Below are 6,159 nucleotides of genomic sequence, written 5' to 3' on the forward strand. Positions count from 1 at the left end.
TAACTATATGTGGGTCCAAAATACTATCCCGATTTGCTACTAGTTTGTAGCTTTTTCACTCGATTTATCTACATATTGAGCTAGCCTTCGTGGATCAGCACTCTCATTGGACCTAGTCTACACAATCTAGGTGAGACACAAAAATTAATGTTATTGTATTTTGTTTAATGATGTGTTAAATATAAAAAAATTATAAAAGTTTAATTTATTATATTTTTCATAAATTTTAAGAAGAAAAATTTAACGATAAAAAATATAATTATAAAAAATAGATAAAAAAATAAAAAATAAAAAAATAAAAAATAAGTTGCATTTTTTATTAATGTTTTTGGACACAAAAATTATAGTTAAAAAACGGGATCGTTTGGGCAGTTGGACCAAACAACCGACCACCTGGCCTTTAGTCCGGTTCGAATTGAACGTTGGACTGGACAATGAACCGGCAGGTTTGAGAAACGATTTGACTTGGCCGAATTTTTGCGAAAACCAATGAGCTGACGGGCTTGAGATACCCGGACCAGTTTCAAAATATTAAAAAAGGCAGTTTGACGTTGTTTCGAAAACCGAATCGGACCGGCCAATTGGTCCGCTTCAACCACGAACCAACAACATTAACGATCCGATCAGACATGTAAAATCGGTCATAAAAAACCGGTGAAAAACCGTCGAACCGGACAAAAGATCGGCTGGTTGGATCGAACCGAACCCGGCCGGTTTACACAAACAGGGAAGCTCTTTCGTTTTTTTTTTCCTTCTCCCTTTCTTTTTCTTTCATTCAGAAAGAAATCCCACAAACCCAACCACAAAACCCTAGCACCGTAAGCCTACCCCACCGCCGCAAGGAGTGGCACACTGCCGCCGCAAGGAGTGGCACACTGCCGCCGTCCGTCGCACTCAAAGTTCGCCATCCGTCATCTAGCTTCCATCGTGCTCCGATTCTTCAACCCCTGTTCTCTGTCACCGATCGCGGCTGCTTCCTCGAGCTCGGCGTCCGTCGTCTTTGTCTGCTCAGCCGCGCTTCCGTCGCCGTTTGTTTGCCGTTCACGTTCGCGTCTTCGTTCAGCTGTCGTCTTCGTTCGTGTTCTTCGCCGTTCACGTTCACTCGGCGTTCACCGTTCGCGTTCACTCGCTGTTCACCGTTCGAGTTCGCGTTCGTCTGGAAGCCACGTTGCTCTGCTTCAAACTCTGCGACCAAACCGGGCGCTCCACCCAGCCGTCGAACTGCTCTCTTTTGTCGCCGCCGTGAGTTCCCTAAACCCGCCACCATACAATACACTCACACAACACCAATACTATGCTTCAAACTCTGCAACTTCTGATTTCTATTACAATAAGTAATTATTTGATTTGGTAGTGCTTTGGATTTTTTCATAGACTGAATTAAAGTTACATAGTTATGTTCTCTTCTCTATCACATTGAAATTAAGCTTTGAATTCTCTTATTTCGTTATAATTTTACCACACTCAACATGTTTGATGAAATGCTTTAACTATATTTCTGGTTGGTTTTATAATTTCTAGCTTTTAGAAACTTAGTAAATTGATTGCATGTGAAATTAGAATAATTGGATCATAATAATTAGGAAATTTTAGCTGCATAAATAGCATCTTTGCAGAAAACATATTAGCATGATGATTCCACTTGCATTAGTGTTCTTCTGGTAAATTTTAACTGTTATTGTGAACTTGTTAATTTGCTAATTTTCTGATACATGACAGAGCACAATGGCGTCGTTTGATTCATGTAGCCGACCCCACTTAGTGGGACAAGGCTTTGTTGTTGTTGTTGTTGTTGTTGTGATTTTCTGTTCTTGAACTTGTTAAGTTGATAATTTGCCAAATTGTTGGGCTGCTGTTGTTTTAATTTGCCAAATTGTTAGGTTGCTGCGACTTAATTTGTTGGATTTTCTATTTAGGTCTTGTTCTTGTTTATTTGCTAAATTGTTGTTGTGTATTTATTGTTTATTTGCTGGATATTGGTGATCATTGACTTTTGAGATTATTTACTATGCAGGTTTAGTGCCATCACTGTTTTGGAATGTTTTATAATGTACTAATATTTGTTGCTGTTTTGTAATTGCTGGTTGTAGGTTTAGTGTGATTATTGGTTAATGTTTTGTAATGTTTGGTGCTGAATGCACCTTCATTTGGTGAAGCCTTTCTAGCACTAGTCCACTACCAACTTTTTTATTAATAATGTTATCAAATTTATTTATCCAAGTACTATGTTTATTTTTCAGTTGGATTTATGATAATTCATTTGATATTCTTCCTATTCTTGTCAGATATTTCTTTTAACATTTTGTGTATTGATGAGGAATTGTACTTGCTTGGTATCATACTTTCATCTGGCAATTTTGCATAAAAAAGGAAAATCCTAAAAGAGTAGTTCACCACTCCATTGGAAAAACTTCATATTACCTTATACCCTCAACTTAATACTTGCATATTTATAATTTATTTATTATTTTATTCTAAAACGATTTTTTTGGTTGAACCATTGGTTAGACCGATTGGACCAGTAAACCAATGAACCAGTGACTCCAGCGGTTTGATGACCGGTTCGGTTCTCAGAACCTTGTTTCGGAACCCACACCACGCCCAGCTATCTCACTCTCACTTTCACTCTCGAAAACGGCACTCACCTCAGCTCACCTCGGTTCATCGCCACCGCACGCTCGCCGCTGTCACCGCCGTCGCCGCGCCTCTGGCCCGATCCTCCGCATCGTGTGCTCGCGAATTGCGTCTCGCCTCTCTCCTCCGACTGTGCTGTGTGCTCGGAAGCTCGCGTCTCGCCGCGCCTCCGCCGGTGAGTGCTCGAGCTGTGCTTCCTGCAGCCGTGCAGCTTATCGTCGTCGTCCGCCATCACTGCACCCAACGCCTGGTGTGCTCCACTGCTCGCGTCTTGCCTCTCTTCCTGCTGTGAAGCTGTGCTTCCTGGTGAGTGCTCGCGTCTCGCCCCGCCTCTGTCCCTCCCTCGCCTCTCTTCCGTGGTTGTTGCTGCCTGAACTGCTGCTTGACGTCCACCTTCTGTGAACAACAGGTGAACATTTATTTTTTTTCTTCCAGTTTTTTTCCATGTTGATTCATTGATGTTATTGCTATGAATTTTATTGTTGATTGGTTTAGGATGCTGTTTAGAAATGAATATGACAGTGATTGAATTGAAGAAAGGTTGAATTTTATTGTTGATTGGTTTATTGCTGTGATGAATTTTATTATTAATTTTTTGCTGATTATGAATAGGGTTTAATTGTTGAATATGCAGTGGTTATGTTAATTGTTGAATTGGTTTATGAATCGGTTTTACTGATTATGAATTTTGTTGATTGTTGCTGTTGTAAAGATGCTAGTTGGTTTTGCTAATAGTTACTTAGTTGATTGATTTTTTTTATGGGATTTTAAGATGGCTTCATCAGAAACACCATCATCCCAAGAACAAGGATCAACTCTTGATACAACAATTGTAACCCAAAAAAATAACAATAGAGGAAAAACTGATCCTGCACGGGGCCATTGTAAACAAGTAGTTGAATCTGGGGAAAACATTCTGTAAATAAGACTGGGTTAACTAGTTTAACTCATAAGTCTGACCAGTTCGATCACCGGGTTGGTTCTGACTATACACAAAATATACTAATTCAATATCTCTTTAGTCTCTGTCCATGTTTCATTCGTTCAAACATAATTTTGTGTTTGTGTCCTTGTCATCTCAGTGTCCGGTGCCTAAGGTTGTGTTTGGCTGTTGTCTCAACATAACAGAGACATACAAATAAATACACAAAAGTACATAGACACAAAAAGACACTTAATTTTACATCTTGTTTGGTACCTTAGACAAAACAGATCACACTTTTCATACTTATACTAAAATGTCAATTTTACCCTCATCATTTCAGCAGCAGCACCACCACTACCACCACTTCTACCTTTCTCACTCTTCTTTCAGAGTTATCAAAAACTACCACCATCTTCAAATCAAATCCAGAACATAGTTTTTGATTGCGGATGGCGGCTCATGGCAGTGAGCCAAAAATCCGCCATAAAATAATGGCGGATGGCGTTGCGGAAAATGGCGGAAATGGCGGATTACCTAAAAATTGTATATATATGTACAAAAAAAACATGCAGAAAAATTGCAAAAATAATCAACTATAAAATCTAACCTATATAATCATTTTTCTAGTCATAAGACATCCAATTAATGCAGCAAATATAATAGAAAATTCAGCAAATAAACATAAGACATAGAACATAAAAGCTAAAAACTTAAAAGAAAGACCAAAGCTATTGTCTCATCATGTCTTTAAACTAAAGAATGATGAAATAAACTATCTAAATTCTAGCTCTCATCAACTTGGTTCCCCCTTTGGAGCTGCAGGTTGTTTCCTTTTTCTATTTTGTTGTCTTCTAGTATTTGCCGTAGGCTCATTTCCCCCCATTGGTTCAATTCTACTGGAACGGACAGCAGCTGCAGGATGAGCAGGAGCAGTGCCAGCAGCATGACCAGCAGAGGCAGAGACAGGGGCAGGGACAGGGGCAGGGGTATTAGAATCAGGGGCTGGTCTGCAAGTTGACATAGTGAACTAAACTGAATGGGAAAAAATTGGAGGAAGAGAGGTTTATGAGGGAAGTGAAGGAGACGAACTGAACGAACGAAGAAAAAAAAAGGGAATGTATGTAACTACGAACCAGGAAGAGAGGGAACTGTGGTGATGAGCGGCGGCAACCACCAGCGGCGACGGGGGCGACCACCAGCGACAATGGGCGGCGACGGGCAGCAGCGATGATCGGCGCCGACGGCAGGCACAGAGAAGAGAGAACAGAGACGGAGAGCCGTTTTTGACGTGAATAAGAGAGGAAGAGAAGTTTTTGAATAACAGAGGCTACTTAGGGTTACAGGTATCACTTAGGGTTTCCTAAATTACCCAATTACCCCCAATTTTTTTTTCAAAAAATCCGAAAAACACCGCCATTTCCGCCATTTCAATGGCGTTCCGCTATGGCGCCACCGCAATTGCGGCCGCCTTTTCATCTGCCGTGAAAACCACGTTGCGGTGGCCTTTGTATGGCGGCGAGGCCAAATTCCGCCACGCCATACCGCCATGGCGCCGCCATAACCGATATTTTAAAACACTGATCCAGAATTAACAAAAACCCAAATCCAAACTAAATTCAATATTATAAAATCAACAAAAAGAAATTTCAATCTCATCCCAAATGAAAAAAAATACACAAATTCAAATTAAATTCAATATGTATAAAATCAACAAAAACTTTTCAATCTTATCTCAAATAAAAAAAATACAGATTTAATTTTTTTAATAAAAAATCAAAATAAAAAATTCAAACAAATGTAAAGTGAATCAGGAGGCAGAAGAAGGCAGAGAAGACCACATCAGAGCACAAGGATGAGATGCGCACTACAGGTTGAGGGAAGGAGGACTGGAGGAGACAACGAAGATGCACAGAGAGAAAGAGAGGCAGACGTGATGTGGAAGGAAGACGAAGCAGATGCATACGGTATAGATCTACCTCTGGTGGCATCGAGTCCTCTTCTTTGTTGCCATAGATCTGTGGTGGTTCCTTGGCGCTGAATTAGTGGGTGTTCCCATCATCGCGAAGATCTTAAAGAGGACAAGAACTACAGAGACGCATGAGAGAGGGCGAAGTAGAGGGGACGTTCTCCTTGGAGAAGACGAACAGCAAGAGAGAGGTTGGAGGGTAGCGGCGTCGATGCCTGAAGCGAGCGGTGGTAGAAAGCAGAGAAAGCTACCTGTGAGAGAGAAGATGCTGAAGAAAGGCTGGAGGAGAAATTAGATGGAAGATGAAAGGGGCATGGTTGGAATTATTGAAATATTAAGGGATAAAGTTGTAACCGTGTCCTTCACAAAATACATGTTTTTTTACGGGTGATTGTGTGTAACCATGTCCTTCATAATTTTGTCTCTCAGGAAACAAACGTTAGACATGTACCATAGTATCCATGTCTTGATGGACATGTACAGCAAAACAAAAGCAATCTAAACAAACGCAGCCGTTTAGACAAAAATCCCCCCCACAGTCGCACATTCTCACAAATCACTGAAAAGTGAATACTGAACAAAATAACAGAGCTACATTCACTCACGGTCTCTCCACTTCTTGGTGCTATACTCA

General features: G+C 40.5%; 1 protein-coding gene across 7 annotated transcripts in view; it reads left to right on the plus strand.

Moving 5' to 3' along the window:
• The first annotated feature begins 790 nt into the window (after positions 1–790).
• The window catches only part of LOC107466528 (pentatricopeptide repeat-containing protein At2g13600), a 19,314-nt gene continuing 13,945 nt past the window's right edge, over positions 791–6,159 (plus strand). For all 7 annotated transcript variants that reach the window (XM_052254803.1, XM_052254806.1, XM_052254805.1 and 4 more), the window contains exons 1-2: positions 791–1,242; positions 2,509–3,043. The gene's annotated coding sequence lies outside the window, so the exon portion shown is untranslated. The remainder of the gene's footprint in view (positions 1,243–2,508; positions 3,044–6,159) is intronic.

The sequence above is a fragment of the Arachis duranensis genome, chromosome 9, assembly GCF_000817695.3.
Source record: "Arachis duranensis cultivar V14167 chromosome 9, aradu.V14167.gnm2.J7QH, whole genome shotgun sequence".
Classification (NCBI taxonomy): Eukaryota; Viridiplantae; Streptophyta; class Magnoliopsida; order Fabales; family Fabaceae; genus Arachis; species Arachis duranensis.